The sequence below is a fragment of the Henckelia pumila genome, chromosome 4 (genome assembly GCF_033568475.1).
Source record: "Henckelia pumila isolate YLH828 chromosome 4, ASM3356847v2, whole genome shotgun sequence".
NCBI lineage: Eukaryota > Viridiplantae > Streptophyta > Magnoliopsida > Lamiales > Gesneriaceae > Henckelia > Henckelia pumila.
In genome coordinates, this window is record NC_133123.1 from 130,459,290 (window position 1) to 130,464,792 (window position 5,503).

The following is a 5,503-nucleotide window of genomic DNA, read 5'->3' on the forward strand; positions in this document are numbered from 1 at the left end:
GACAAACCCAAATGTATACTTGTAATTAATCCGAGAGATATCCCGATCATTGAAAATTTCATGTATTAACTCGATATCCCATTCTTTATGTTAAGGGATCATAAGGTCATGAACTCGCATCCCTTGTAAATCTCGAGTAGGGAGGGTTTCATTAATTTTCATGTTAATAGAATCACGCAGCCAAGGGTCTTTCCATACCTTAATGTTTCGATCATCTCCAATCCTCCAACAAACTCCTTTCGCTAGCAACACTTGTGAACTCCAAATGCTCCTCCAAACATAGCTTGGATTGTGCCCCAGCTTGGCATTTAAGAAATCCTCATTCGGATAATATTTAGCTTTGAAGATTTTACAAACAAGAGCATCGAGATCAGACATAAATTTCTAGCCCTGTTTCCCAAGCATTGTTAGGTTGAAATTCGAGAATTCTCGGAACCCCAGCCCACCCATCTCCTTATCAACACAATTTTTTCCACTCCAACCAGAAAGAGTTTAACATCCGTTGTAATTCATCTGCAAGGGAAACTGGAAGCAAGAAAGTGCTCATGCATTATGATGGTATCGCCTCGGGTGCTGCCTTAATAAGAACCTCTCGTCCCGCTTGAGATATTCTCCTCCACATTCGATCCTTTAGGTACTAGAATATAGCTTTCTTTTTTCTCCCAACCAATGATGGATATAACCCTGTGTTGAGGGCCTGGTGTACACCAAGAATTTTTCTATTGTGTTTCTGTCTCCATCTGACACATTCTTGCTAAAGAATATCCCCGATCGAATTACTGAAATTCACCGCCTGCCCAGATGCATGCTCATAAGTAATCAAAATTTCCTTCATCATTTTGCATTCATCCTCCTTAATTGCAAATGTTATTTTGTATTTCATCTATCATTACAAACAACGATATATAATTTGTTTCATCATTTTCACGTTTGATTTTCACCTCGCTCGGTTTCTTTCCATCTTTTTTTCCTACTTCCTAGCTTGTTTATCAAATTTAGTAATGTTTTCACCGACTCTGATTTCTAAATTTTCTTTGTTATCATCGGTTTTGATGTTGATTATTCTCTTTGTTACTTGAACATGTTCTTTTTCGGTTTCTTATTTTGTTTACCTGAATCGTTCACGTTTTAAGTATTTCTCTATGTTTTATTTCATATATCTTTTGTTAACTATTTCTCTTAACTTTGGGATTAATTTATACACTCTATAATACACATCAATGCAACCGGAGTTGCAGTTGGCATCAAAGGAGAAATCAAGAAGTAGTTAGGAGTTGGTTTTAAATGGGTTAAAAGGAGTTAAACCAACTAGCTCATGTATATAAAACTCTTCTGTGTATTACGTACAATAACTTGTTTTTTTATCCAAAAGCGAAATAAGAAAGCTTTGGTTGCCATGGATGTAGGTTGAAAAACCAAACCACGTAAATTCTTTTGCAATTCATATTTCTGCTCATCTTCGTGATATATGTTCTTTGATGTGTTTGTGAAGTGATCGTATTTTCCATATTAGGAATGGGAATTTTCCGGAATAATTGATACCTAGAATTTTTTACATAGAAAATCTTTAATATTGTTTTTTTAATCATTTGCTCGATCGGTGTACAGTGTACTATGATCTTATTTTAATATATATATTGAAAAACAAACTTATAATGCCAACCAAATTAAAAAAAATAAAAATTAAATTATTCTTCAAAAAAAAATTCAAAATTGTAAATAATTTTTGCGTTGTTTGAAGAAGGAAATACAATTTTTTTTTTTTGGGGGAAAAAGAAGAAAATACATTTGAATTGAGAAGAAAATTAGAGGAAAAAAAAATTGTATCATTCAACATATTTGATTGGAATCTAAAATCAAACTTATGATGGCCCTAAAAATGGTGCAGAAATTTGACAAGCTATTTGTCAAGACTTAAAAGTAACAAAAGGGAAATTGAAACTAATAATCTGAGATTTGTACAAGAAGTAATAAAAACGAAACAATACATAATAAAATTGAAACAAGCTGCAGCATAAAACTCGTGCTTCTTCGGTTCAAAGTAGTTTGTTTTGATATCAGGGTTTTATCCAATCGGCCGCCTTTTTTAGACTTACGTCTGTTGTTTTTGGGCTTCAAACTACAGATCATAGACGGAGATTCACCCTAGCCTCCATCTCTGTCTCCTGCTTCTCTATCTCCATATGATCAGCTAGCCAACAAGGCAAATGGATTTTGAAAAGTTATTTGAATATTGGCCGCTTGTGTCGTCTTCATCTTCCTGTTGATTTTCGGAAGTGGAAGTGGGGCTGGTGACTCGCACAGCGGCGAAGCAATGCTATCAGCCGGAAGTGGAAGTGGAAGTGACTTTAGTTTGGTAGAATGCAAGGGAATAAGAAGATGTGGCGATGGTTTGGTCCTCTTGATACTGCGAAAAGAGGGTACTGCCGCCGCAGTAGATTTCTCTTTGAGGAAAAGCTCCATCCATGCATCCTCCACCAGTAGTACTTTTCAGGGGAAGAAGAGATACGCATGCTCCGCCGCTGCTGCATGCGTGGCCACATGTCGTCCAGCTCCCAGCTTGTTACTTTCACAAAGTGGAAAAGGGACTACTCTACACGGATCTTGATGAGATTGCATATCCTGGATTTCCTCCTCCGCAATGGATTCTTGATTTTGTTCTTCACCCTCTGAGACGACGACTAACGGCGATGACGAGTTCTCGGTGATTCTCTACATCTCCTTCCCCCAAAAAAGTTCATTCTCTTCCTCCGCCGGCCAAGAAGCAATATTCAATGCCATTGATCGATCTCTGTATACTCTCTCGTTCGTTTGAGTTTAGTTTGAATATTTGATACATATATATAGAGGAGTTGGTTATTTGAATTATTCTAGGAGGAAACCTTCTTAATTAGTATCCCATTACACTTATAAATTATAAATTACTATCCAATTAAAAAATTTATAATTTTGATAGATTAACAAATTACTATTTTTTTTCAAACACCCTTGTATAAAATTATGGTTCTTTAATTTCATAAACTAAAAATTCTCTAAAACTAAAAGAATTAATAATCAAGATAATATATAAAATGTGATTATATTGTTGATTTTTACAATAATAATTCTATTATTTTTTTTGTTCATGCGGTGAATTTTATTTGATATATTATTTAGTACAATATAATATATGGACATTGATTAATTATTAAATAATAATAATCACTTACTTATTTTTATATATATTAATTCAAAAAATATCATAACTGTATTGATCATGAAACATAATGATTTTTTATGTAGTTAAATTTTGTATTTTCTTAATAAAAAATAAAACAATAAATTATTAATTTATCAATTAATCAATAGCCCTTTAATTAATGAATAAAATTTCATGACTTAACATTTATTAATTTATAGATGTTTTTATTATGCTGCTATTAGCTTTAAATTTAATTAATGACATAAGTTTTTAAAAAATAAGAAAAAAATTAAATCAAACTTTTTCTTTGTATGTCGATTGATGAGACGGTCTCACAAATTTATATACATTAGACGAGTCAAACATATCCATATTTACAATAAGATAAAAAAACTTTTATGAGACGGTCTCAAGAGTCTTTTTTTTAGACGAGTCTCTTATATGGGTTATCTATTAAAAAATATTAAATTTTATGTCAAAAGTATTAATTATTATTATAAATATGGGTAGGTTGATCCGTCTCACGGATGAGACCGTCTCACAGGAGTCTTACTCAATAAAGAGTTATATTTTTGGAATAAAAAATAATACAATACCATGAGTTATATCAATAAAAAAATCTGTATCTGTCTTACAAAATTTATCCGTAAGACCGTCTTACAAAAAATTTTGTGTCAATGAATTTATATAGAGTTAGATATATTTTGATTTTGTAAATTCATCGACACAAAAATATATATATATATATATTAAAATAAGATCATAGTACACTGTACACCGATCGAGCAAATGATTAAAAAAACAAATTAAAGATTTTCTATGTAAAAAATTATAGGTATCAATTATTCCGGAAAATTCCCATTCCTAATATGGAATACACCTTTTCCGATAAAAATTAGTAAATGTATACTTCGATCGGCTGCGTCGTAATTGTTTTTTTTTGAAAATTGCATATATCTTTGTGAAATTCCGTGTTAGCTAATAATCCTCTGTGAAAAATTTTTAAGCTAATAACCCCCTGTGATTCTAGATTTGTAGCATACACACCCCTTCTGGCTAAAAAATGACGAAAATGCCCTTAACTTTTATGAACTATTTAATTTATCATTTATTTTATGTATGAGTATTTTCGTCATTTTTTAACTGAAAAAAGTGTGTATGCTACAAATTTAAGTTTTCTATAAATCAATTTGATTATCACGTGTGCAGATAATCCATTTATGATTTATTAGGTGATTTTTTTTAAAAATTTTTTTTATAATTTTCAAAATTTGTAATTCTTGTTAGGTGAGGTTGCATGCTATAATCTAGATTGGATGCATGCTTGAACAAACATCGGATGACATAAAATAAAATACAAGTTTGTATTATTCACTTCCTTAATCTGCAATTTCACAATTAAAAGTAAAAAAGTGTGGTGAAATTATTTGCTCTGGGAGACTGAAACTACTAAATCAAATATCTAGTTCTCAACTTGTTCCACAAAGTGTAAACAGGAAAGAGAAAACTTGTTGCGCTCTGTTTTATAAACTTGGTCCATTTTTCTTTTCATTTTTTTTGGGTATCTCAACGTTTTATCAACTCAAACGAATTTTTTTTAAACCTCCGTCTGTTTTTGTGGTTCAAAATAAGGATAGACGAAAATTATTATATCTAAATAGTTATTTCAAGGGCAATTTGCTCAAAAATCCCCAAATGCAAACATATTTTGCTTTGGGGTCCCTAGTCATAAAATATGGTACAAAACAATACAATATGTGGTACAAAATCATACAAGATGTGGTACAAATTAACAAAAATTATGGTACAAAAAAGTGGCTAGGGAGTGCAGAGCAAAACATGTTTGCATTGAAAATTTTTGAGCAATTTGCACTTATTTCAACTATACAATCACACAACGTGTGCATATAGACACTACTATTATATAATAATTGCATCTCTTGGACTAATAGTTATGGTGAGTCGGTCGCGCCAAATTTTTTTCCAATTTTATACCAAAATTTTTAACTCACATCTCCTTTAACTTATAATTCAAATAACTAAATTATCCTTATTTCCCTCTAACATTATTATCTCTTTTTGATCTTTCTTTTTTTTTTTCTTCAAATTTCGTCATTTATAATTTCTTCTTAAATTATCCATACAAATTTTTACAACGGCTCTCTACTTTAATTTATCACAAAAGTCAAAATGTAAATGTTTTTTTATCTCAGTTAAATATTTTTTAAAAAAATATTTATTTTTCAAACAAGTAAATTGTCTAAGCACGTGAAAATCACGTGTTTTCACGTGCGATGGTTGTTGTTAAAAATTAAAATTGAT